The sequence below is a fragment of the Salmo salar genome, chromosome 15 (genome assembly GCF_965601325.2).
Source record: "Salmo salar chromosome 15, fSalSal1, whole genome shotgun sequence".
NCBI lineage: Eukaryota > Metazoa > Chordata > Actinopteri > Salmoniformes > Salmonidae > Salmo > Salmo salar.
In genome coordinates, this window is record NC_138305.1 from 78857544 (window position 1) to 78884997 (window position 27454).

The following is a 27454-nucleotide window of genomic DNA, read 5'->3' on the forward strand; positions in this document are numbered from 1 at the left end:
TTTCATGAAATCGTCCAGATTTCAGCACAGTAAATACTGTGTCAGTCATAGCCTCCCTCAATATCAAACATATATTTTACATAGAAACTGTTTCCTCTAAGTTTCAACTTCACTCAAAGCTGTACATTTAACCAGAAAGAAACAAACGCATCAGCAAACAAAGTAATTTGAGGTAAATTTGAGCAAATTCTTACTGTTTTAGTTTCTTTACATCTCTTCTCTGGCTCAAGCATCTGTGGAATGTACTGAACCGAAAGGTAGAGTAGTCCTTCTATGGTGCATGTTCATACGCTCTTCATTGAGGCGCCAATGCTGTAACACAGAAAGCACACACAAAAGGGGAGTTTGTCAAGTCCTGGCTGACAACACTCATTAGTGACAAAACAATAATGACTTTATCGCAAAGCCACCCACCACAACAGCAACACTGTCCGAGTTCTGTCTATCTGGCTTGCTTCTGTCATTCTCCCTCCAACAAAGTAGAAATGGCAACTCGATCTGCGTAGTGACTAAAAGCTTGGGAATTTTTTTCACAACTGCCTGCCAAATGGGGGAACAGCACGGGAGGAATTCCAACTCCCCAGAGGAACCCGAAAACCCAGAATCTCCACTGTTCTCTGTCGACGTGCCCCGCTCTGCTGTCAAGTCCAGGCCCACCTCTCAGTTTCAGACCTGAAGGTAGTAGCGCTTCTGCCACAAACAACCAGAGTGCTTCAGAAGAGAAGGCTCTACTTTTAATTTGTTTTCAGCTATTTTTGTAAGACTCAGATCCACACAGTACCATAATCCGCAAAGGTATGTAGAAGAACACAAGCAGGGCTAAATGTTGCTGTACACAAATAACATGATAAAATAACACTTCATATATTAAAAAAATCTAAAATATCTATTTCAGAGTATAGGATCATTTCAGTGTGGACCAATGTCCTGCTTGAGCCCTGAAAATACAATTTCCAGGCTAAAACCTGGTCAGTAGTAGAGCTAAGCCTCCAAAGGATACCTGTACATCTCTGAGCCCATACAACCTTCAAGTGTCCTTAAACAGAGACAAACACACCAGCCCACGCAATCGCAATCTCACACACACACACACACACACACACACACAATGATCTCCTGAAACTTCTAAGGCGGTCTACCAGGAATACAAAACTCTCGGTTTCTGCAGATCCCCCTCGAGAGCAACATACAAGAGAAGAAAGCGAAAACAATACTCTGCCCGCAAACCAGTTTAATTACAAGTTGAAAAAACAAAATGTTTAACGCATATTCATCTAGCCAAACATGCTGGGAAAATGCTGGGTGAGCTTTTGTACCGCCACCCCCGTCTCTTCCTGAAGGCCCTTGACAGTGGCACTGTGAGAGAAAGCAGAGCCAGAACCCCAATCCCAGGAAGCCATCTTAATTAGTCCACCTTTTTGCTGCAGGGGGATGGGGAAGGGAAAAAAACCAACACAAGTTATTCTTTTCCCCTCATTAAGAGTAGGCTTTAGCTGCAAATCAGGCTGCCACAAGCCCCGACCTGCTGTGCTGCTGCTGCTGCTGCTGTTGTTGTTGCAGTTTAGAGCGTGGGCTTGACTGTTGTGATGGCATAGCGTTAGCATAGCGAGGCGCTAGGATGAGTAATACACTAGCACAGAGGGGGCATGACACTGCTTCTGGGAAAAAGGGGACCGAACACCCAAAGACAGTGATTACCCAGTCAACAAGTCCCACAGTGACTGCCCTAACCCATATACCTGGAAACGCTCCGCCTATTGTATCTGAAGCAAGTGTGCCGTTACAGTTCATTTGTTTCCTTCAAGTCTGCAGAGGCACGCCTTACTGCACTTTCCAGAGTAAAACAGTTAAATAGGCTAGCTATTTTGAAGCATTGAGTTCCGTAGCACAGGCTATATTGATACACAGGGTTCAGAGCTTGTCTCTGATTTGTGGTTGTGTGTTAATACCATCACTGAGGTATTTAGCTTCTGTAACCACGGCTTAGCCATGATGAAGAAAGCTCCAAAATCAAATATCTGAATGTAACCACTTGTACCACAGCCATACATAGAAGAATTGCCTGTCATGAGAGTTACTTGACACATAGTAATTACAGGCAAAAACAGGAAGACTTGTGGGAACCCTGATACCTTGGATAGAAGGGGCTTGTGCCAAGTCTGCAAATAGATTCATTAAAGGGGCAATCAGGTAGGTAGACAAGCGGTTAAGAGCACTGTGCCAGTAACCGAAAGGGCGCTGGTTTGAATCCCTGAACCGACTACATGAAAAATCTGTCCATGTCCCCTTGAGCAAGGCACTTAACCCTAATTGCGCCTGTAAGTCACTCTGGATGAGAGTGTCTGCTAAAATGACTAAAATGTAAACAAACATCTAATAAAACGCATTGATATTTAATGTCAAATATTGAATAACAACCTCTAATGAATTTCACACCAGAGGGATTCTCTCGTTCTCCTTGCAGCTGGGCTGTGAGTAAGGAACCTTTCAAATGCATAGTAGTGTGGTGACAGCAATGACACCAATACAATCACAAGCATAGCCGCGGGAAGTAGGGGTGCTGAGGGTGCTGCAGCACCCCCTGAAAAATCTGAACGAAATCTGAAAAATTATTTGTATTGTTTTTGAAAGAAACATGTTCTCACAAAAGTAGTGCACTGGGCATTTACCAGCCTTGTATTAGCTGACTGTTATAGCCTCCCCCCTTCGACAACAAATTCTCAGCAACAAAAAAACTTCACACGGCTATGATCACAGCACTCACATCTAAAGACCCCATGCTTCTATATATTCTTTGAAAAGATACACAAATGATTGCCAGTCTAGAAGCCATTGCCTATAGAGTTTAAGTCAGAAGTTTACATACACATTAGCCAAATACATTTAAATTGAGTTTCACACAATTCCTGACATTTAATCCGAGTAAAAATGTCCTGTTTTAGGTCAGTTAGGATTACCACTTTATTTTAAGAATGTGAAATGTCAGAATAATAGTAGAGAGAATTATTTATTTCAGCTTTAATTTCTTTCATCACATTCCCAGTGTGTCAGAAGTTCACATACACTCAATTAGTATTTGGGAGCATTGCCTTTAAATTGTTTAACTTGGGTCAAACGTTTCGGGTAGCCTTCCACAAGCTTCCCACAATAAGTTGGGTGAATTTTGGCCCATTCCTCCTGACAGAGCTGGCGTAACTCAGTCAGGTTTGTGGGCCTTATTGCTCGCACACAGCTTTTCAGTTCTGCTCACACATTTTCTATAGGATTGAGGTCAGGGCTTTGTGATGGCCACTTCAATACCTTGACTTTGTTGTCCTTAAGCTATTTTGCTACAACATTGGAAGTATGCTTGGGGTCATTGTCCATTTGGAAGACACATGTGACCAAGCTTTAACTTACTGATGTCTTGAGATGTTGCTTTAATATATCCACATAATTTTCCCTCCTCATGATGCCATCTCTTTTGTGAAGTGCACCAGTTCCTCCTGCAGCAAAGCACCACCACAACATGATGCTGCCACCCCCGTGCTTCACGGTTGGGATGGTGTTCTTCGGCTTGCAAGCCTCCCCCTTTTTCCTCCAAACATAACGATGGCCATTATGGCCAAAAAGTTATGTTTCATCAGAGCAGACAACATTTCTCCAAAAAGTACAATCTTTATCCCCATGTGCAGTTGCAAACCGTTGTCTGGCTTTTTTGTGGTGGTTTTGGAGCAGTGGATTCTTCATTGCTGAGCGGCCTTTCAGGTTATGTCAATATAGGACTCGTTTTACTGTGGATATAGATACTTTTCTACTGGTTTCCTGCAGCATCTTCACAAGGTCCTTTGCTGTTGTTCTGGGATTGATTTGCACTTTTCGCACCAAAGTACATTCATCTCAAGGGGACAGAACGCGTCTCTTTCCTGAGCAGTATGATGGCTGTGTGGTCCCATGGTGTTTATACTTACGTACTATTGTTTGTACAGATGAACGTGGTACGTTCAGGCATTTGGAAATTGCTCCCAAGGATGAACCAGACTTGTGGAGGTCTACAATTTCTTTTCTGAAGTCTTGGCTGATTTCATTTGATTTTCCCATGATGTCAAGCAAAGAGACACTGAGTTTGAAGGTAGGCCTTGAAATACATCCACAGGTACACCTCCAATTGACTCAAATGATGTCAATTAGCCTATCAGAAGCTTCTAAAGCCATTAATAATTTTCTGGAATTTTCCAAGCTGTTTAAAGGCACAGTCAATTTAGTGTATGTAAACTTCTGACCTACTGGAATTGTGATACAGTGAATTATAAGTGAAATAATCTCTCTGTAAACAATTGTTCGAAAAAACGACTTGTGTCATACACAAAGTAGATGTCCTAACTGACTTGCCCAAGCTATACTTTGGTAAAAAGAAATTTGTGAAGTGTATGTAATCATCCGACTTCAACTATATTCAGAGCCATATCCCTGTAATGCTTATAGAAGATCTTATGTCAAGTGTTATTGAAGTGTTGTGGTTGCAGGTTGACTTAGCACATCTAAAGCCTTTTCTTTTGGGGTGTTGCTATAGGGCACCAAGTGCCAACAGTCAGTATCTAATTAATATGTGTGAAATGCTTGATAGTGTATGTGATGTAAACAGAGAGGTCTACTTTCTTGGGGACCTGAATATTGACTGGTTTTCATCAAGCTGTCCGCTCAAGAGGAAGCTTCTTAATGTAACCAGCGCCTGTTTTTTTATGTTGTTTTATTTCACCTTTATTTAACCAGATAGGCCAGTTGAGAACAAGTTCTCATTTACAGGTGTGACCTGTCCAAGATAATGCAAAGCAGTGCGACAAAAACACAGAGATACACATGGGATAAACAAACATAGTCAATAACACAATAGAAAAATCTGTATACAGTGTGTGCAAATGAAGTAAGGAGGTAAGGCAATAAATACGCCATAGTGGCAAAGTAATTACAATTTAGCAATTAACACTGGAGTGATAGATGTGCAGATAAGGATGTGCAAGTAGAAATACTGGTGTGCAAAAGAGCAGAAAAACTAAAACAAATATGGGGATGAGGTAGGTAGTTGGTTGGATGGGCTATTTACAGATGGGCTGTGTACAGCTGCAGCGACTGGTAAGCTGCTCTGACAGCTGATGCTTAAAGTTAGTGAGGGAGATATAAGTCTCCAACTTCAGTGATTTTTGCAATTCGTTCCAGTGATTGGCAGCAGAGAACTGGAAGGAAAGTCGGCCAGAGGAGGTGTTGGCTTTGGGGATGACCAGTGAAATATACCTGCTGGAGCGCGTGGTACGGGTGGGTGTTGCTATGGTGACCAGTGAGCTGAGGTAAGGCGGAGCTTTACCTAGCAAAAACTTAGATGACCTGGAGCCAGTGGGTTTGGCGACGAATATGTAGCGAGGACCAGCCAAAAAGAGAGTAATTTGTTCGCAGTGGTGGGTAATATATGGGCCTTTGGTGACAAAACGGATGGCGAGAGTATAGTGTTGGAGGCTATTTTGTAAATGACATCGCCAAAGTCAAGGATCAGTAGGATAGTCAGTTTTACGAGGGTATGTTTGGCAGCATGAGTGAAGGAGGCTTTGTTGCGAAATAGGAAGCCGATTCTTGATTTCATTTTGGATTGGAGATGCTTAATGTGAGTCTGGAAGGAGAGTTTACAGTCTAACCAGACACCTAGGTATTTGTAGTTGTCCACATATTCTAAGTCAGAACCGTCCAGAGTAGTGATGCTAGTCGGGCGGGCGGGTATGGGCAGCGAACGGTTGAAGAGCATGCACTTCGTTTTACTAGCATTTAAGAGCAGTTGGAGGCCACAGAAGGAGTGTCTTATGGCATTGAAGCTCGTTTTGAGGTTTGTTAACACAGTGTCCAAAGAAGGGCCAGATGTGTACAGAATGGTGTCGTCTGCGTAGAGGTGGATCAAAGAATCACCCGCAGCAAGAGCAACGTCATTGATATATACAGAGAAAAGAGTCGGCCCGAGAATTGAACCCTGTGGCACCCCTATAGAGACTGCCAGAGGTCCGGACAACAGTCCCTCCGATTTGACACACTGAACTCTATCTGAGAAGTAGTTAGTGAACCAGGCGAGGCAGTCATTTGAGAAACCAAGGCTGTTGAGTCTGCCGATAAGAATACGGTGATAGACAAAGTCGAAAGCCTTGGCCAGGTCGATGAAGACGGCTGCACAGTACTGTCTTTTATCGATGGCGGTTATATCGTTTAGGACCTTGAGCGTGACTGAGGTGCACCCGTGACCAGCTCGGAAACCGGATTGCATAGCGGAGAAGGTACGGTGGGATTCTAAATGGTTGGTGATCTGTTTGTTAACTTGGCTTTCGAAGACTTTAGAAAGGCAGGACAGGATGGATATAGGTCTGTAAAAGTTTGGGTCTAGAGTGTCTCCCCCTTTGAAGAGGGGGGTGACCGCGGCCACTTTCCAATCTTTAGGAATCTCAGACGATACGAAAGAGAGGTGAATGGCGGCGGATAATTTTAGGAAGAGAGGGTCCAGATTGTCTAGCCAAGCTGATTTGTAGGGATCCAGATTTTGCAGTCTGGATTTGGGTGAAGGAGAAGCAGGGGGTGCTTGGGCCAGTTGCTGAGGGAGGTGCAGAGCTGTTGGCCGGGGTAGGGGTAGCCAGGTGGAAAGCATGGCCAGCCATAGAGAAATGCTTATTGAAATTTTCGATTATCGTGGATTTATCGGTGGTGACAGTGTTTCCTAGCCTCAGTGCAGTGGGCAGCTGGGAGGAGGTGCTCTTATTCTCCATGGACTTTACAGTGTCCCAAAACGTTTTGGAATTAATGCTGCAGGAAGCAAATTTCTGTTTGAAAAAGCTAGCCTTTGCTTTCCTAACTGACTGTGTATATTGGTTCCTGACTTCCCTGAAAAGTTGCATATCGCGGGGACTATTCGAAGCTAGTGCAGTACACAACAGGTTGTTTTTGTGCTGGTCAAGGGCAGTCAAGTCTGGAGTGAACCAAGGGCTATATCTGTTCTTAGTTCTACATTTTGGCATGCTTATTTAAGATGTTGAGGAAAGCACTTTTAAAGAACAACCAGGCATCCTCTACTGACGGGATGAGGTCAATATCCTTCCAGGATACCCGGGCCAGGTCGATTAGAAAGGCCTGCTTGCAGAAGTGTTTTAGGTAGTGTTTGACAGTGATGAGGGGTGGTCGTTTGACCGCGGACCCATAACGGATGCAGGAAATAAGGCAGTGATCGCTGAGATCCTAGTTAAAAACAGCAGAGGTGTATTTAGAGGGCAAGTTGGTCAGGATGATATCGACGAGGGTGCCCATGTTTACGGATTTGAACCTGGTAGGTTCCTTGATAATTTGTGTGAGATTGAGGGCATCTAGCTTAGATTGTAGGACGGCCAGGGTGTTAAGCATATCCCAGTTTAGGTCACCTAACAGTACGAACTCTAACAATAGACAGGGGGCAATAAATTCACATATGGTGTCCAGGGCACAGCTGGGAGCTGAGGGGGGGGTCTATAACAAGCGGCAACAGTGAGAGACTTATTTCTGGAGAGATGGATTTTTAAAAGTAGAAGCTCGAAATGTTTGGGCATAGACCTGGATAGTATGACAGAACTCTGCAGGCTCTCTCTGCAGTAGATAGAACTGCTAAAGGGGGCAGAGTTGCAATCTTGACAGAAAATGTTGTAATTGGGGATAGAAATTTCAGATTTTTTGGTGGCCTTCCTAAACCAGGATTCAGACACGGCTAGGACATCAGGGTTGGCGGAGTGTGTTAAAGCAGTGAATAAAGCAAACTTAGAGAGGAGGATTCTGATGTTAACATGCATGAACCCAAGACTTTTATGGTTACAGAAGTCAACACATGAGAGTGCCTGGGGACACAGGGAACTGGGCTAACCTCTACATCACCAGAGGAACAGAGGAGGAGTAGGTTGAGGTTACGGCTCAAGGCTATAAGAACTGGTCGTCTAGTGCGTTGGGAACAGAGAATAAAAGGAGCAGATTTTTTGGAGTGGTAGGATAGATTCAGGGAATAATGTATAGACAAAGGTATGGTAGGGTGTGAGTACAGTGGAGGTAAACCTAGGCATTGAGTGACGATGAGAGAGGTTGCATCTCTGGAGGCGCCAGAGATGTAATAACCTGTAATCTGGTTCAGGTTATTAATCAACCTACCAGGGTGTTTACAACCACTAAAGGAATAAGATCATCCACATGTATCTATCACATTTTTACTTACTGTAGAACTTTGTTCTAAAGCTGTATCCGTACCCATTGGATGCAGTGATCACAATATAGTGGCTATATCCAGGAAAGCCAAAGTTCCAACAGCTGGGCCTAAAATAGTGTATAAGAGATCATACAAAAGATTTTGCTGTGACTCTTATGTTGATGTTAAAAATATTTGTTGTTCTGATGTGATTGAGGAGCATCCAGACGCTGCACTTGATGAATTTATGAAATTGCTTCTTCCAATTATTGATAAACATGCACCTGTTAAGAAACTGACTGTTAGAACTGTTTCGGCTCCAAGGCTGGATGAGGAATTTACAAACTATATGGTTGAAAGAGATGGGGCAAAAGGAGTGGCTAATAAGTCTGGCTGCACATCTGACTGGCTTACTTACTGCAAATTGAGAAATTATGTGACTAAACTCAACAAAAAGAAGAAACTGTATTATGAAGCCAAGATCAATGATATAAAGAATTATGGGAAAAAAACTTGAGTACTTTAAATTAAATTATGGGCAGAAAGACAAATTCAACTCCATCTTTCATTGAATAAGATGGCTTATTCCTCACGAAACTATTTGATGTTGCCAATTATTTTAATGATTATTTCATTGGTAAAGTGGGAAAACTTAGGCAGGAAATGCCAACAATGAACAGTGAGCAATTGTATTCATACATTAAAAAACTAATAATGAAAGAAAAGCATTGCAAGTTTGAATTTTGTAAAGTAAGTGTCGGAGAGGTGGAAAAACTATTGTTATCAATCAATAATGACAAACCTCCTGGCATTGACAACTTAGATGATAAGCTACTGAGGATGGTAGCTGACTCTATAGCCACTCCTATCTGGTCATATTTTTAATCTGAGCCTAGAGGAAAGTCTTTGTCCTCAGGCCTGGAGGGAAGCCAAAGTAATTCCGCGACCTAAGAGTGGTAAAGCGGCCTTTACTGGTTTAACAGCAGACCTATAAGCTTGCTGCCAGCTCTAAGCAAACTGTTGGAAAAAATTGTGTTTGACCAAATACAATGCTATTTCTTGGTAAACAAATTAACAACAGACTTTCAGCATGCTTATAGAGAAGGGCACACAACATGTACTGCACTGACACAAATGACGATGATGATTGGTTGAAAGAAATTGATAAGAAGATTGTGGGAGCTGTACTGTTATATTTCAGTGCAGCCTTTGATATTATTGACCATAACCTGTTGTTGAAAAAAAACATATGGCTTTTCAACCTTTGCCATATTATGGATTCAGAGCGATCTATCTAATATAACTCAAATGGATTTCTTTAATGGAAGCTTCTCTAATGTCAAACATGTAAAGTGTGGTGTACCGCAGGGCAGCTCTCTAGGCCCTCTACTCTTTTCTATTTTTTACCAATGACCTGCCACTGGCATTAAACAAAGCACGTGTGTCCATGTATGCTGATGATTCAATCATATACGTATCAGCAACCACAGCTAATGAAGTCACTGAAACCCTTTAACAAAGAGTTGCAGTCTGTTTTGGAATGGGTGGCCAGTAATAAACTGCTCCTGAACATCTCTAAACCCAAGAGCATTGTATTTGGTACAAATCATTCCTTAAGTTCTAGACCTCAGCTGAATCTGGTAATGAATGGTGTGGTTGTTGAGGAGACTAAATTACTTGGCGTTACTTTAGATTGTAAACTGCCACGGTCAAAACATATAGATTAAATGGTTGTAAAGATGGGGAGAGGTCTGGCTGTAATAAAGAGATGTTCTGCTTTTTTGACACCACACTCCAAAAAGCAAGTTCTGTAGGCTCTAGTTTTGTCTAATCTTGATTATTGTCCAGTCGTGTGGTCCAGTGCTACAAGGAAAGACCTAGTTAAGCTGCAGCTGGCCCAGAACAGAGCGGCATGTTTTGCTCTTAATTGTAATCAGAGGGCTGATATAAATACTATGCATGCCAGTCTCTCTTGGTTAAGAGTTGAGGAGAGACTGACTGCATCACTTCTTTTTATCAGAAACATTGTGTTGAAAATCCCAAATTGTTTGCATAGTCAACTTATACACAGCTCTGACACACACACACTTATCCCACCAGACATTCCACCAGGGGTCTTTTCACAGTCCCCAAATCCAGAACAAATGCAAGAAAGCACACAGTATTATATAGAGCCCTAATTGCATGGAACCTCCTTCCATCACATATTGCTCAAATAAACAGCAAACCTGGTTTTAAAAAAACAGATAAAGCAACACCTCGCGGCACAGCACCTCTCCCCTATTTGACCTTGATAGTTTGAGTGTATGAATTGATATCTAGGCTACGTCAATCAAATCAATCAAATGTATTTATAAAGCCCATCTTACATCAGCTGATGTCACAAAGTGCTGTACAGAAACCCAGCCTAAAACCCTAAACAGCAAGCAATGCAGGTGTAGAAGCATGGTGGCTAGGAAAAACTCCCTAGAAAGGCCAGAAACTAGGAAGAAACCTAGAGAGGAACCAGGCTATGAGGGGTGGCCAGTCCTCTTCTGGCTGTGCCGGGTGGAGATAACAGAACATGGCCAAGATGTTCAAATGTTCATAGATGACCAGCAGGGTCAAATAATCATAATCACAGTGGTTGTCGAGGGTGCAACAGGTCAGCACCTCAGGAGTAAATGTCAGTTGGCTTTTCATAGCTGATCATTCAGAGTATCTCTACCGCTCCTGCTGTTTCTAGAGACTTGAAAACAGCAGGCCTGGGACAGGTAGCACATCCGGTGAACAGGTCAGGGTTCCATACGTATGCCTTTAAAAATAATTATGTATTTCTGTCCTTGAGCTTTTCTTGTCTATTGATGTGATGTATTATGTTTCATGTTTTGTGTGGACCCCAGGAAGAGTAGCTGCTGCTTTTGCAACAGCTAATGGGGATCCTAATAAAATACCCTAAAATACCAAAACTGAAATCTGGGCAGAGAGAAAAAGGTGTGATCCCAAAGAGGATTAGATTAGCAGGACTTTGGTTATTGCATTGATTCCTATTATTCCTTATTATCCTATTATTCCTTATAATTTTCCTGAAACTAAAAACAGATATGCATATTTTGGTGAACGAGATTAGGGCCTGTAATATGTTCCTTCCCCCGCTCAAAATATAGTGACAAAAACCTGTCTGCCACACAGGTCTGGTGCCTTCAAGAGGGAATAGTGAGCAATAGGGACATTTTAGATTTTTTTGCCATTTTTAGCCTCGCCCTAAAAAAACATCAGCAGTAACAGAATATGATGAAACATCTTTTGGGGGGTTTTCAGTGACTTTAAACATTATTTGTACATCTTTCAAAAAGCCCTAAAATTAGCACAACCCTGTGAACTGGTTATGAGACTCATAACTGGGCATATTGTCAATTTTTAGAAGAGTTTGGGCCTGTGTGTTATTGTTATTGTGTTCACCCATTAGACTTTTGTGGCTGGGATGCACTCACTCAGATGATTGCATCGCTAACAGCCCCCCGCTGCTCGCCAGGCTTTTAGACCGAGAGTGGCTTTACACTTCTGCATTTTAATAGGGACTCTGAATGGAGTGAGAGGAGGAATCCAAATATTTTCTATCGGAAGAAGGCGAAGTAATGACAACCCCCGAGTGTGATGAGCTGACGGGGTTTCCGAGGAGGACTGTGTTGTGTGGCAATGCTAATGTTTCAAAAGGAGCCTGTCGGCACGCCAAGAACTGTCATGTCTGGGAGTCCTGGGCATTGGAAAGAGGGAGAAAAAAGGTCCAAAAGGGCAAATCCATGTTCATAATTACTTTCCGCCTCGATGCCAGACGACATTCCATCTGAAAAAAGTTCAATTATAAGATACTGAGGCAAAGCCGATGCCTTTATTTGCGGGTTCTTGCTCATCTTTCAATAAAATTGAGTTAAGCCCCATGTTTAACTCCTGGAGAAGAGAGCTTGATAATTACATCTCTAAGATCTGTGGGCGTGGTTAGCTGTCACTCCACATTGATATATAATATCATTCACTTCAGCTATCTGATCTGGTTGGATGTATTGTTAATGCTCATTTTACTCAGTCTCAAGGCTATTCATGGGGAACACTTAACCTATGGGTTTTCCTTACATCCAGGATTCATATTCAGTATCATACATTTTTACTATGGCTCTTTGCTAAACATCATTTTGTCTTGTGTCAAACTTTATTTTGCAGGGAGCACACAGAGTTATTTCAAAATATACAGTAGCTATCTTCTGCAGGGACAAGGGTGCATACAGTATAATTCATGATCCACCTATATTTATCTGATGATATTCATCGTTACTTATTGTCACTTCATTCTTAAGTTCTGCATGCAATGCATAGTCTTTATAATATAGCCTTCATTGTATCGTCATTTGTACAGGTTAGGCAATCATATTCACTCATCATGAGGCTATGACATTTTCGTGTCGATCTAGCACGGCCCTAGAGCATGTTTGCAGTCTAGGCTTTATGTTTGGTTTCAGGTGTGTAACCCACGGGCCTACTATTTCCCCTTAACATGTTGTGCCGTTTCATCTCCACTCGCTATCGCTCTCTCCTCTCTACTAATTCTATTAGAATGTATAGAACGGCATATAACACCGGCATGTGCTGTTCACAGCTACACTGAGTGTACAAAACATTAAGAACAAGCTCTTTCAATGACAACTTTCACCTGGATTCACCTGGTCAGTCCCTTATTGATGTCACTTGTTAAATCCACTTCAGTCAGTGTAGATGAAGGGGAGGAGACAGGTTAATAAAGTATGATTTTTAAGCCTTGAGACATGGATTGTGTATGTGTGGCATTCAGAGGGCTAATGAGCAACACAAAAGACTTCAGTGTCTTTGAACGGGGTATGGTAGTAGGTGCCAGGCACACCGGTTTGGGTTTTTCTGCTGGGGTTTTCACGTTCAACAGTTTCCTGTGTGTATTAAGAATGGTACAACACCCCAAAAAAATCCAGCCAACTTGACAACTGTGTGAAGCATTGGAATCAACATCCCTGTGGTGCACTTTCAACACCTTGTAGAGTCCCTGTCATTTTGGAACTAAACTATTCATTCAATACATACAATTATTTCGCTATAATGAATTATAGGTCTACTGAATGTCATTTGACACAATATTATGGCCATAGATGAGAAAAGTAACCCTGGTATGTATAAAATTACATTTTAAAACAGTTTACATGTAATTGTACAATTATTTTCTCTGCTCTGAGTCTCCCATATGATTTTGCATAAGGAAAATTGAAGGTATTTTTCGATTATTTAATATGGTGTTGTATTTTTGCTAGAAATTGAATATAATATATTCTATTTTCTATTGTATGCGTTCTACCAGTAATCAACATATAGTTCAATGTAAAACATTTTTTTTTTTTTTAAAAGGCCATTGTTTATTCTTTGACTTTAACTAATACGATTTTTTTTGTTGTTGCTAGGAGCATACCACACTGCATCCCACTGCTGGCTTACCTCTGAAGCTAAGCAGCGTTAGTCCTGGTCAGTCCCTGGATGGGAGACAAGATGCTGCTGGAAGTGGTTTCAGAAGGCACTAGGATGCACTCTTTCCTCTAGTAAAAGAAAATATATGTATCCCAATACGCAGGGCAGTGATTGGGGAAAATGCCATGTGAGGGGTGACGTTTTTCAGATGGGATGTTAATACGGGCCACTAAAGATCCCTTGGCACTTATCGTAAGAGTTAGGGGTGTTAACCCCAGTGTCTTGCTAAATTCCCAATCTGGCCCTCATACCATCATGGCCACCTAATCATCCCATGCTTCAAATTGGTTTATTCATCCCTCTCCTCTCCCCTGTAATTATTCCCCAGGCTGTTGCTGTAAATGAGAATGTGATCAGTCAACTTAGCTGTTTTGTTTTTTTGCCGCGGTATCGAGTATTGTTTTGGTATTGCGTATTGTTTTGGTATCGTATATTGTGATGATAAACCTGGTAACAGTATCAAAGTCAAAAATCCGGTATCGTGACAACACTACTCGGTACTGGTAAGTTATCATTTTTCTCTCTACATTGTTGGGAAGGGCCCGTAAGTAAGCATTTCACTGTTTGTCTACACACCTAACATCAGCAAAGACTTGGGAGTTTTTCAGGTATTTCTAATAGGTACTAACTCAGGAGGTTGAATACTTATCTAATCAAAGTATATTAGCATTTTATTTTTCATTAATCTTCCACTTTGACATTAGAGTATTTTGTGTAGATCGTTGACAGCATGTGAGGACTGAAAATAGTTAGTGCAAAAAGGGTCATTGTAGATAACCGAGTAGCTACACAGACTAACTATTTCGATTTTAGTCATTTAGCAGACGCTCTTATCCAGAGCAACTTACAGTAGTGAGGGCATACATTTTCGTACTGGTCCCCTGAGGGAATCAAACCCACAATCCTGGTGTTGCAAGCACCATGCTCTACCAACTGAGCCACACGGGACTACGATGGTCAAAGTGAGCCGCTGTTGTTGGGAAGTCAAAACTGTCCAACTTCTTGGAGCAGCTTGCAATGGTCATCAGTTTCATTACTTTGTCCTCAAGAAAGAGCAATCTTGAGGCCGTCTTTATGCAGTTTTGGAGAAAGAATCCTCTCTCGGCGGGCACACTGGAAACGGGGATAATCAACACAATCCTTGCCAATTTTGCCCAGTCGGAGCACACTTGTCTGAAGTCCCTTATGATGACCTCAAGTCCTTTGCGTGAGTAAAAATGGAAACACACACACACACACACACACACACACACACCACTAATTTCCAAGCAGTGTGTGGATTTATAAGCATATGAAGTATATTTGCCTTTGAAGTTGGAGCACATCGACTGGTATTTCCATCAATGAATAAAAATTATTTGCAATGGTTTTTATTTTTCTCCCACACAATTTGGTTGGCAACAATTATATTCGATTTTCATATTTGATTTATTTATTTAGAAAAATAAATAAAAAAATAAATAAAATAAAAAAATCAATCGGCCAAAAGCCTTCATATACTGGCTAATGGAAACCCTGATCTGTTGGGGTGGTATGCGAATTAAGGTGGGTCCAAGGTGTCTAGGATGATGGTGTTGATGTGAGCGATAACTAGCCTTTCAAAGCATTTCATTGCTACAGATGTGAGCGCTACGAGGTGACAGTCATTCAGACAGGTTACCTTGGTGTTCTTGGGCACAGGGACTATGGTGGTATGCTTGAAACATGTAGGTATTACAGACTGGGTCAATGAGACGTTGAAAATGTCAGTGAAGACACTTGCCAGCTGTTCTAAGTACTCATCCTTGTAATCCGTCTGGCCTCACAGGCCTTGTGAATTTTTACCTGTTTAAAGAACTTCCTCAGATCGGCTACGGAGAGGGAGATTAAACAGTCGTCCGGAACAGCTGGTGCTCTCATGCATGGTTCAGTGTTGCTTGCCTCAAAGCGAGCATAGAAGGCATTTAGATCGTCTGGTAGGCTTGAGTCACTGGGCAGTTCGCGGCTGGGTTTCCCTTTGTAATCCGTGATAGTTTGTCCTGCCACATCCAACAAGTATCAGAGCCGGCGTAGTAGGATTCAATTTTAGTCCTGTATTGACGCTTTGCCTGTTTGCTGAATCGTCGAAGTTTGATGAATCGTCGAAGTTTGATGAATCGTAGCGGGATTTCTTAAAAGTGTCCGGATTAGTGTCCCTCTCCTTGAAAGCGGCAGCTCTAGCCTTTAGCTCAGTGTGAATGTAGTGTTGCATGGTATACCAAAACATCAGAACTTTTTCAATACTAGAACATCAAAAACGGTTTGGTATGATCATTGTTTTTACTTTCAGTACTTTTGTTAAACATGTCTCATGATTCAAATCTGCATCAGCGCAGCCGATGCCGCCCATATAGCACATACCTGCTCCACTTAGCCTGCATTGGGAGTCTGGGCTGCTTCATGTTAGCTCCACACTCATGCTGCACAGACGTTAATACACTTGAATGTTGCGACACGGCATGTAGAATTGTTGAAACGGTTAATTACTGTTTGCAAAACAATGTTCATGCAGGCTAGAACACTTTATAATGCAAAAAGATACCGGTAGCTTCCAGCTTTGTAGTCTAACTTTGCTTGCTTTCTTTCAGCTAAAAGACAACATCAATTCACTACCCCAGTACAATGTTTGTGATAATATGTAAACCATAATGCTAAATATGCTTATTTTAAATCTGATTGCCACCAAAACTTTATTAATTCACTTAATTATTAGTCACTCTCATGTCTCTACCAAAGATGATCTATTCTATTGCCTCAGCGAACTGACTCGCCTCGTGAATGACGTCATTACTGGTTAAAAGATAAAATAAGCTACTTTGCAAATGTTGTTGTCCTCCTGCGGGGATGGGGGTCTGGGATAAAAAATAAATACAATATAAAAGATAGGACAAAACACACATCATGACAAGGAGAGAGATATTCAATCGAGATTTACCATTCAAATAAATTAACATTCTGTTATGTAGTTAGACTGGCAAAAACAAAGTCAAATTGATTGTATGATTGTATAATTCATTAATTAACGCATACATGGCTGTCTTTGGAAAAATGTTGATGTAGAAACTTCTAATGTAATGATATTGAACTCAAAACATGCCCATATTGAACAGAGCAATTGCTGAGTTTATCTGTTTGGATCAAGTGCCATTCTATGACTTTGGCTAATAGGCTTTCTTTTTTTGCCGTGGTATCGTTTTGGTATTGAATGTTGTGATGGTATCCAGTAAACCTGGTATCGATGTCAAAATTCTGGTATCAGTACAACACTATGTAGATTTGCCTGTAATCCATGGCTTCTGGTTGGGATATGTACATACAGTCACTGTGGGGATGGCGTTGTTGATGCACTTATTAATGAAGCCAGTGACAGATTTGTTGAATTCCTCAATGTTATCAGATGAATCCCGGAACATATTCTAGTCTGTGTTATCGAAACATTCCTGTAGCTTAGCAGTCGCTTCATCGGACCACTTCCGTATTGTGCGCATCACTGGTACTTCCTGTTTGAGTTTTTGCTTGTAAGCAGGAAATCGGGAGCATAGAGTTATTGTCAGATTTGCCAAAAACAGGGCGAGGGAGAGCTTTGTATGCGTTTCTGTGTGTGGACTAAAGGTGATCTAGAATTTTGTTGCATCTAGTGGCACAGGTGACATGGTAGTAAAAATTAGGTAAAATAGACTTCACCAGATTAAAAATCACCGGCCACGAGAAGTGCTGCATCTGGGTGTGAATTTTCTTGTTTACTTATGGCCCTATACAGCTCGTTGAGTGCAGTCTTAGCGCAAGCATCTGTCTTTGGTGGTAAACGGACAGCTCCAAAAACATAAATGCTGACAAAAATGTAAACGCAACATGTAAAGTGTTGGTTTCATGAGCTGAAATAAAAAGAACCCAGAAATGTTCCATAAGCACAAAAAAACGTATTTCTCTAAAATGTTGAGCACAAATTTGTTTACATCCCTGTTAGTGAGCATTTCATCCTTTGCCAAGATAATCCATCCACCTGACAGGTGTAGCATATAAAGAAGCTGGTTAAACAGAATGATCATTACACATGTGCAACTTGTGCTGGGGACAACAAAAGGCCACTCTATAATGTGCAATTTTTTCACACAAGACAATGCACAGATTTATCATATTTTGAGGGAGCATGCAATTGGCATGCTTACTGAAGGAATGTCCATCAGAGCTGTTGCCAGATCATTTAATGTTCCTTTCTCTACCATAAGCCTCCCCAACGTAATTTTAGAGAATTTGGCAGTGCATCCAACTGACCTCACAACCACATGTAACCGTGCCAGCCCAGGACCTCCACATGCTGCTTCTTTACCTCCAGGATTGTTTGAGACCGGCCACCCGGACAGCAGATTAAATTGTGGGTTTGCACAACCAAAGAATTTCTGCACAAACTGTCAGAAACCATCTCAGGGAAGCTCATCTACGAGCTCGTTGCCCTTACCAGGGTCTTGACCTGACTGCAGTTCAGCGTTGTAACCGAATTCAGTGGGCAAATGCTCATCTTCGATGGCCACTGGCACACTGGAGAAGTGTGCTATTCATGGTTGAATCCCGGTTTCAACTGTACTGGGCAGACGGCAGACATGGCATCGTATTGGCGAGCGGTTTGCTGATGTCAACATTGTGAACAGAGTGCCCCATGGTGGCCGTGGGGTTATGGTATGGGCAGGCATAAGCTACTGACAACGAACACAATTGAATGCAGAGATACCGTGACAAAATTCTGAGGCCCATTGTCGTCCCATTCATCCGCCACAATCATATCATGTTTCAGCATGATAATGCACGGCCCCATGTTGCAAGGATCTGTTCACAATTCCTGGAAAATGTCCCAGCTCTTCCATGACCTGCATACTTACCAGACATGTCACCCATTGAGCATGTTTGGAATGCTCTGGATTGACGTGTACGACAGTGTGTTCCAGGTACCGCCAATATCCAGCAACTTGGAACAGCCATTGAAGAGGAGTGGGACAAAATTCCACAGGCCAATCAACAGCCTGATCAACTCTTTGTGAAGGAGATGTGGTCGCACTACATGAGGCAAATGGTGGTCACACCAGATACTGACTGGTTTTCTGATCCACGCCCTTACCTTTTTTAAAAGTATCTGTGACCAACAGAGGCATATCTGTATTCCCAGTCATGTGAAATCCATAGATTAGGGCTTAATTAATTTTTTTCAGAGTGCTCAGTAAAATCTTAGAAATAGTTGCATGTTGCATTTATATTTTTGTTCTGTGTTGATATAAACTCTCTCGGTAAATAGTATGGTCTGCAGCTTATCATGAAGTATTCCTAACCCAGGCAAGCAAAAACTCGACACTTTCTGATATTAGAGATCACACACCAGCTGTTGCTAACAAAGAGACACACCCTCCCCCCCATCTTACTCGAGACTGCCAACCGGTCTTGACGATGCATGAAAAAGCCATTGAGATGTACAGTACCAGTCAAAAGTTTGGACACACCTACTCATTCCAGGGTTTTTCTTTATTTTTTACTATTTTCTACATTGTAGAATAATAGTGAAGACATCAAAACTATTAACCTCTACGGGATCGGTGTACCCCCCAGGACTGTTGAGCTAACGTGCGCTAATTTAATTAGCATGACGTTGTAAGCAACAAAAACATTTCTCAGGACATAGACATGTATTATATGTGCAGAAAGCTTAAATTCTTCTTAATCTAACTGCACTGTCCAATTTACAGTAGCTATTACAGTGAACAAATACCATGCTATTGCTTGCAGAGAGTGCAGTTATGTACTTGAAAATGTATCACTTGACCAATTAGTCACATTTGGGCAGACTTGATACAACATTTTGAACAGTAATACAATGGTTCATTAGATCAGTCTAAAACTTTGCACATACACTGCTGCCATCTAGCGGCCAAAATCTAAATTGCGTCTAGACTCAACGACATAATGGCCTATATCTTGCATTTCAAAGATTATGGAAAAAATTTAAATAATAGAAAACGCATATTTTCTTTATTATCTTTTACCAGATCTAATATGTTATATTCTCCTACATTAATTTAAGATTTCCATAAACTTCAAAGTGTTTCCTTTCAAATGGTATCAAGAATATGCATATCCTTGCTTCAGTTCCTGAGCTACAGACAGACTTGCGTATGTAATTTTAGCCGGAAAATTAATTTAAAAAAAAAATTAAACCGATCCTTAAGTTAAATAACACATATGGAATCATGTAGTAACCAAAAAAAGCGTTGAACAAAACAAAATTAGATTTGAGATTCTTCAAAGTAGCCACCCATGACAGCTTTGCACACTCTTGGTATTCTCTCAACCAGCTTCATCTGGAACACGATTCCTCCAGTCTTGAAGGAGTTCCCACATATGCTGAGCACTTGTTGGCTGCTTTTCCTTCACTCTGCGGCCCAACTCATCCCAAACCATCTCAACTGGGTTGAGGTCAGGGGAATTTGTTTGTTCAACACTTTTTGGGCTACTACATGGTTCCATATGTGTTATTTCATAGTGTTGATGTCTTCACTATTATTCCACAATGTAGAAAATAGTCACAATTAAGAAAAACCCTTGAATGAGTAGGTGTGTCCAAACTTTTGACTGGTACTGTATATTATCCATGTCCTTGTACAGCCACGACTCTGTGAAACAGAATATTACACTTCTTCAGGTCCCGTTGATGGAATAGTCTTGAACGGAGCTCCTCCAGTTTGTTCTCTAGTGACTGTGCATTCGGCAACAGAACAGAGAGTGTAGAGGTGGTTTATTTGCACGCCAACGTAGTCTTGTTAGGATACCAGCTCGTCTGCCACTTTTGTGCACTTGCTTCCTCTTTCGAGTCCGGGGATTAGGGCTTTCGTCCGGAGTAAGCAGAACGTCCAGAGCTTCCAACTCGTTGATATAGAAATCGTCATCCAAATCGAGGTTAGTGATCACTGTTCGGTAATAGGAAATTATGGCTGAGATTATACCAAAAAAGTTAGGCTAGGCGTAAAAACCCCCCACAAAAAAAACAGTAAAGTGGCTTCTATCCACTGCAGGGCCATCTTCTCACAAGTATTTAAGAACTGTCAAAAACCTAATGTGAATAACAATATTTTCATGTTGCACATCTTTTAGTTCTCTCATTAAATGCTTTCAATATTTGTATATGAATTTCTACAATTAATAGTTCAACTAGGAGCCTGTTCAGCCCGCCTTTTCCTGTAGTCCATGATCAGCTCCTTTGTCTTGCTTACATTGAGGGAGATTGTTGTCCTGGCACCACATTGCCAGGTCTCTGATCTACTCGTTATAGGCTGTCTCATTGTTGTCGGTGATCAGGCCTACCACTGTTGTGTCAACAGCAAACTGAATGATGGTGTTGTAGTCGTGTTTGGCCACGCAGTCGTGGGTGAACAGGGAGTACAGGAGGGGACTAAGTACACCCCTGAGGGGCCCCAGTGTTGTGGATCAGAGTGGCAGACGTGTTGTTGCCTACCCTTACCACCTGGGGGCAGCCCGTCAAGAAGTCCAGGATCCAGTTCCAGAGGGAGGTGTTAAGTCCCAGGGTCCTGAGCTTAGTGATGAGCTTTGTGGGCACTATGGTGTTGAACGCTGAGCTGTAGTCAATGAACAGCAAATCTCACATAGGTGTGTGTTCCTTTTGCCCAGGTGGGAAAGGGCAGTGTGGAGTGTGATTGAGATTGCGTCATCTGTGGATCTGTGAGTCTTGGGTGTCCGGGAGGATGCTGTTGATGTGAGCCATGACCAGCCTTTCAAAGCACTTCATGGCTACCGACGTGAGTGCTACGGGGCGGTAATCATTTTGGCAGGTTACCTTCGCTTCCTTGAGCACAGGGACACAGGTGGTCTGCTTGACACATGTAGGTATTACAGACTTGGTCAGGGAGAGGTTGAAAATGTCAGTGAAGCCACTTGCCAGTTGGTCCGCACATGCTTTGAGTACATGCCGTGATTATCTGTCTGGCCCGCGGCTTTGTGAATGTTGACCTGTTTAAAAGGTCTTGCTCACACAGTCGTCTAGAATAGCTGATACTCTCATGCATGCTTCAGTGTAGCTCGTCTGGTTGGCTCGCGTCACTGGGCAGCTCGCATCTGGGTTTCTCTTTGTAATCCGTAATAGTTTTCAAGCCCTGCTACATCCGACGAGTGTCAGAGCCGGTGTAGTAGGATTCAATCTTAATCCTGTATTGACACTTTGCTTGTTTGATGGTTCGTCTGAGGGCATAGCGGGACTTCATATAAGCATCCGGATTAGTGTCCCGCTCCTTGAAAGAGGCAGCTCTAGCCTTTAGCTCGATGCAGATGTTGCCTGTAATCCATGGCTTCTGGTTGGGATATGTACGCACGGTCACTGTGGGGACGACGTCATCGATGCACTTATTGATGAAGCCGATGACTGAGGTGGTATATTCCTCAATGCCATTGGATGAATCCCGGGAACAAATTCCAGTCTGTGCTAGCAAAACAGTCCTGTGGCGTAGCATCCGCATCATCTGACCACTTCCGTATTGAGCGAGTCACTGGTACATCCTGCTTTAGTTTTTGCTTGTAAGCAGGAATCAGGAGGATATAATTATGGTCAGATTTGCCAAATGGAGGATGGGGGAGAGCTTTGTATGCATCTCTGTGTGTGGAGTAAATGTGGTCTAGAGTTTTTTTCCCTCTGGTTGCACATGTGACATGCTGGTAGAATTTAGGTCAGACGGATTTAAGTTTGCCTACATTAAAGTTCCCGGCCACTAGGAGCACTGCTTCTGGATGAGCATTTTCTTGTTTAATTACGGCCTTATTCAATTGGTTGAGAGTGGTCATAGTGCCAGCATCGGTTTGTGCTGGTAACTAGATGGCTATGAATAATATAGATGAGAACTCTCTTGGTAGATAGTGTGGTCTACAGCTTATCATAAGGTACTCTACCTCAGGAAAGCAATACTTCAAGACTTCTTTAATATTAGACATCGCACACCAGCTGTTATTGACAAATAGACACACACCCCCAACCTTCATCTTAGGTTCTCTGTTTTGTCGGTGCATGGAAAATCCTGCCTGCTCTATATTATTCATGTCGTCGACTCGGTGAAACATAAGATATTACAGTTTTTAATGTCCTGTTGTTGTTTTTTTATGTCACGCTGGCAATCATTTTCCAATGACTGCATGTTGGCCAACAGAACGGATGGCAGTGGGGGTTTACTCGCTCGCCTACGAATTCTCAGAATTCAGCCCGACCTCCGCCCCCTTTTTCTCAGTCTTTTCTTGACGCAAATGATGGCGATTTGGGACTGTTCCTGAGAAAGAAGTAAATCATTTGCGCCAGACTCGTTAAAGGAAAAAGCTTCTTCCAGTCTGAGGTGAGTAATCGCTGTTCTGATGTCCATAACTTATTTTCAGTCATAAGAGACGGTAGCAAAAACTTTATGTACAAAATAAGTTTAAAAATAAGTTACAAACAATGCAAAAAAACTAACAAAATAGCACAGTTGGTTAGGAACATATAAAAACGTCAGCCATCCTCTCCGGCGCCATTTTCCGTTTGTATATATTTTTGCGACATTTATTATTTCAGCTGGAAAGTTTTGAATAGAAAAAGCCACTCAACGGTCGAAAGCCTTTATAGCATCAACAGCCATTATTGATAAGTCTACATCTTGTTTTTTAGCATATTGTACTAAAACATGGTCTTGTATTTGTAAGTGTCTATTTTTAATAAAACCTGTTGGGTTAATATGTATCAAGTCTGGTTATACTTTTGCCATTCTGTTGCTTATGAGTTTTGTTATTATTTTATTGGTCACAATTTATTAAATGTATGGGTCTGTAATCTACAGGAGACTCCAGATTTCCCTGGTTTTAATATAACTGAAATAAACTGTTTGATACATGCCACATAGACAAAAATGTATTGTGTTTTTATGGCGGAGCTGTGTACTCTACCGGAGTGGACACAGCCCACTGCTGATTGCACATGGGCAATTCCACAGGAACAGAGCGATGCTGAGACTCAGATTTCTCACTTTAAAATGTACAGCTGAAGTCAGAAGTTTACATACACCTTAGCCAAATACATTTAAGCTCAGTTTTTCACAATTCCTGACATTTAATTCTAGTAACAATTCCCTGTTTTAGGTCAGTTAGGATCACCACTTTATTTTAAGAATGTGACATGTCAGAATAATATTAGTGAGAATTATTTTCATCACATTCCCAGTGGGTCAGAAGTTTACATACACTCAATTAGTATTTGGTAGCATTGCCTTTAAATTGTTCAACAACGTTTTGGGTAGCCTTCCACAGGGGAGCCTTCCCACAATAAGTTGGGTGAATTTTGGCCCATTCCTCCTGACAGAGCTGGTGTAACTGAGTCAGGTTTGTAGGCCTCCTTGCTTGCACACGGGTTTTCAGTTCTGCCCACAAATCTTTTATGGGATTGAGGTCAGGGCTTTATGATGGCCACTCCAATACCGTGACTTTGTTGTCCTTAAGCCATTTTGCCACAACTTTGGAAGTATGCTTGGGGTCATTGTCCATTTGGAAGACCCATTTGCGACCAAGCTTTAACTTCCTGACTGATGTCTTGAGATGTTGCTTCAATACATCCACATAATTTCCCCTTCTCATGATGCCATCTCTTTTGTGAAGTGCACCAGTCCCTCCTGCAGCAAAGCACCCCCACAACATGATGCTGCCACCCCCGTGCTTCACGGTTGGGATTTTGTTCTTCGGCTTGCAAGCCTCCCCCTTTTTCCTCCAAACATAACGATGGCCATTATGGCCAAACAGTTCCATTTTTGTTTCATCAGACCAGAGGAGATTTCTCCAAAAAGTACGATCTTTGTCCCCATGTGCAGTTGCAAACCGTAGTCTGGCTTTTTTATGGCGGTTTTGGAGCAGCGGCTTCTTCATTGCTGAGCGGCCTTTCAGGTTATTTCGATATAGGACTCGTTTTACTGTGGATATACATACTTTTGTACCCGTTTCCTCCAGCATCTTCACAAGCTGCTTTGCTGTTGTTCTGGGATTGATTTACACATTTCGCACCAAAATATGTTCATTTCTAGGAGACAGAACGCGTCTCCTTCCTGAGCGGTATAATGGCTGCGTGGTCCCATGGTGTTTATACTTACGTACTATTGTTTGTACAGATGAACGTGGTACCTTCAGGCGTTTGGAAATTGCTCCCAAGGACGGACCAGACTTGTGGACGTCTACAATTGTTTTCTGAGGTCTTGGCTGATTTCTTTTGATGTTCCCATGATGTCAAGCAAAGAGGCACTGAGTTTGAAGGTAGGCCTTGAAATACATCCACAGGTACACCTCCAATTGACACAAATTATGTAAATTAGCCTATCAGAAGCTTCTAAAGCCATGACATCCTTTTCTGGAATTTTCCAAGCTGTTTAAAGTCACAGTCAATTCTGACCCACTGAAATTGTGATACAGTGAAATAATCTGTCTGTAAACAATTGTTGGAAAAATGAATTGTGTCATGCAGAAAGTAGATGCCCTAACCGACTTGCCAAAACTATAGTTTGTTAACAAGACATTTGTGGAGTGGTTGAAAAACAAGTTTTAATGACGCCAACCTAAGTGTATGTAAACTTCCGACTTCAACTGTATGTCAAACAAAAAACAATGATTGCAAAGTTAAACAAACCACAGAACTATTTGTGCAAGGATTAGTTTGAACAATTTCCACTGACAATTTTACAAAACTATATTAACTCAAAGAATAGTGCAGACGCAAAGTTTGGAAACAGAATTAGAACACTAATGTCATTCTGTTACCAAACTTTGCAACTGCACTGTTCTTCAAGCAATTTTATTTTTGTAAAATTGGCAGTGGAAATTTTTACAACTAGTCCTGGTACCAAGGGACCTTCAGTCTCGTGAGGCCTGTGAACGCCCTAGAGCAAAACAACCAACATGTACATGTTCGTGAGAGTCTCATCTTTTCATAGAAGGGTAATAATAGTTTGTAGCGTTCGGACGCTGCAGACGATTTTGCGAGAAGACTGATTTTCATGATGTCTCGGTCTGACAAACAAACTGAAGCATCTAGCTCTCTAGCTCTGTCAGCATTCACCGCAGATGCGGGAGTGAGACACATTCAATGCAAAAAAACATCTCTCTAACTTAACTGATAGATTTATGGGGAGTGCGCATAAGAAGTGGCCATGTTGAGCGAAAAAGTGATCATTTGAAACAGGTCCTATATGCTAGATTCAAAGTTATTTGGCAACTTTAGTTGTGAATAGGGATGCACGATATATCGGTGAACATGTTGGAATCGGACAATATTAGCTAAAATGCCAACATCGGTATCGGCCCGATGTCTAGTTTAACGCCGATGTGCAAAACCGAAAGTGATATAGAAGGTTACAATTGGTGGAATCAGGCCATATTTAGACTAGATAATGTTAAACAAGGTTGGAATGTGAAGCAATAAAATGGGGTATCAGTCTACTCAGTGACACCCACAGAACACAACTGAAGAGTTAACACAAATATTAGCGTTGTAGCTCTTATCGTGGGACTGACTGTGTGAAAACACTTCCCCAGTCAGCCTATTGTGTGTATTGACTTCAAATCATCACGCAGTATTGTTTTTACTCTGGAATAGTGATCAATACACATAGGTTGAAAAATGTGGCTCGAGTCTCGCAATAAGAGCTGCGACGCTAATGTTTTCTGGGTGTCACTGAGTAGACTGATACCCCATGTCATTGATCCACAATCTATAGGTAAGGCTGTACAGTGAAATAAGTATGCCCCCAATGCAATTCTAAAGTAAACTCAGCAAAAAAAGAAATGTCCTCTCACTGTCAACTGTGTTAATTTTCAGCAAACTTAACATGTGTAAATATTTGTACGAACATAAGATTCAACAACTGAGACATAAATTTAACAAGTTCCAAAGACATGTGACAAACAGAAATGGAATCATGTGTCCCTGAACAAAGGGGGAGTCAAAATCTAAAGTAACAGGCAGTATCTGGTGTGGCCACCAGCGGCATTAAGTACTGCAGTGCATCTCCTCTTCATGGACGGCACCAGATTTGCCAGTTCTTGCTGTGAGATGTTACCCCACTCTTCCACCAAGGCACCTGCAAGTTTCCGGACATTTCTGCGGTGAATGGCCCTAGCCCTCACCCTCCGATCCAACAGGTCCCAGACGTGCTCAATTCGATTGAGATCCGGGCTCTTCGCAGGCCATGGTAGAACACTGACCTTCCTGTCATGCAGGAAATCACGCACAGAACGAGCAGTATGGCTGGTGGCATTGTCATGCTGGAGGGTCATGTCAGGATGAGCCTGCAGGAAGGGTACCACCTGAAGGAGGAGGATGTCTTCCCTGTAATGCACAGCATTGAGATTGCCTGCAATGACAACAAGCTCAGTCAGATGATGCTGTGACACACCGCCCCAAACCATGACGGACCCTCCACCTCCAAATCGATTCCGCTCCAGAGTACAGGCCTCGGTGTAACGCTCATTCCTTCGACGACAAACGCGAATCCAACCATCGCCCCATGTGAGACAAAACCGCGATTCGTCAGTGAAGAGCACTTTTTGCCAGTCCTGTCTGGTCCAGCAACGGTGGGGTTTTGACAATAGGCGACGTTGTTGCCGGTGATGTCTGGTGAGAACCTGCCTTACAACAGGCCTACAAGCCCTCAGTCCAGACTCTCT

At 42.1% G+C, this 27454-nt stretch overlaps 1 protein-coding gene across 2 annotated transcripts in view; it reads right to left on the reverse strand.

Annotated features, from left to right (window-relative positions):
- The window catches only part of LOC106572141 (forkhead box protein J3), a 104207-nt gene that overhangs the window by 54237 nt on the left and 22516 nt on the right, over positions 1 to 27454 (reverse strand). For both annotated transcript variants that reach the window (XM_082962080.1, XM_014146023.3), the window contains exon 2: positions 195 to 312. The gene's annotated coding sequence lies outside the window, so the exon portion shown is untranslated. The remainder of the gene's footprint in view (positions 1 to 194; positions 313 to 27454) is intronic.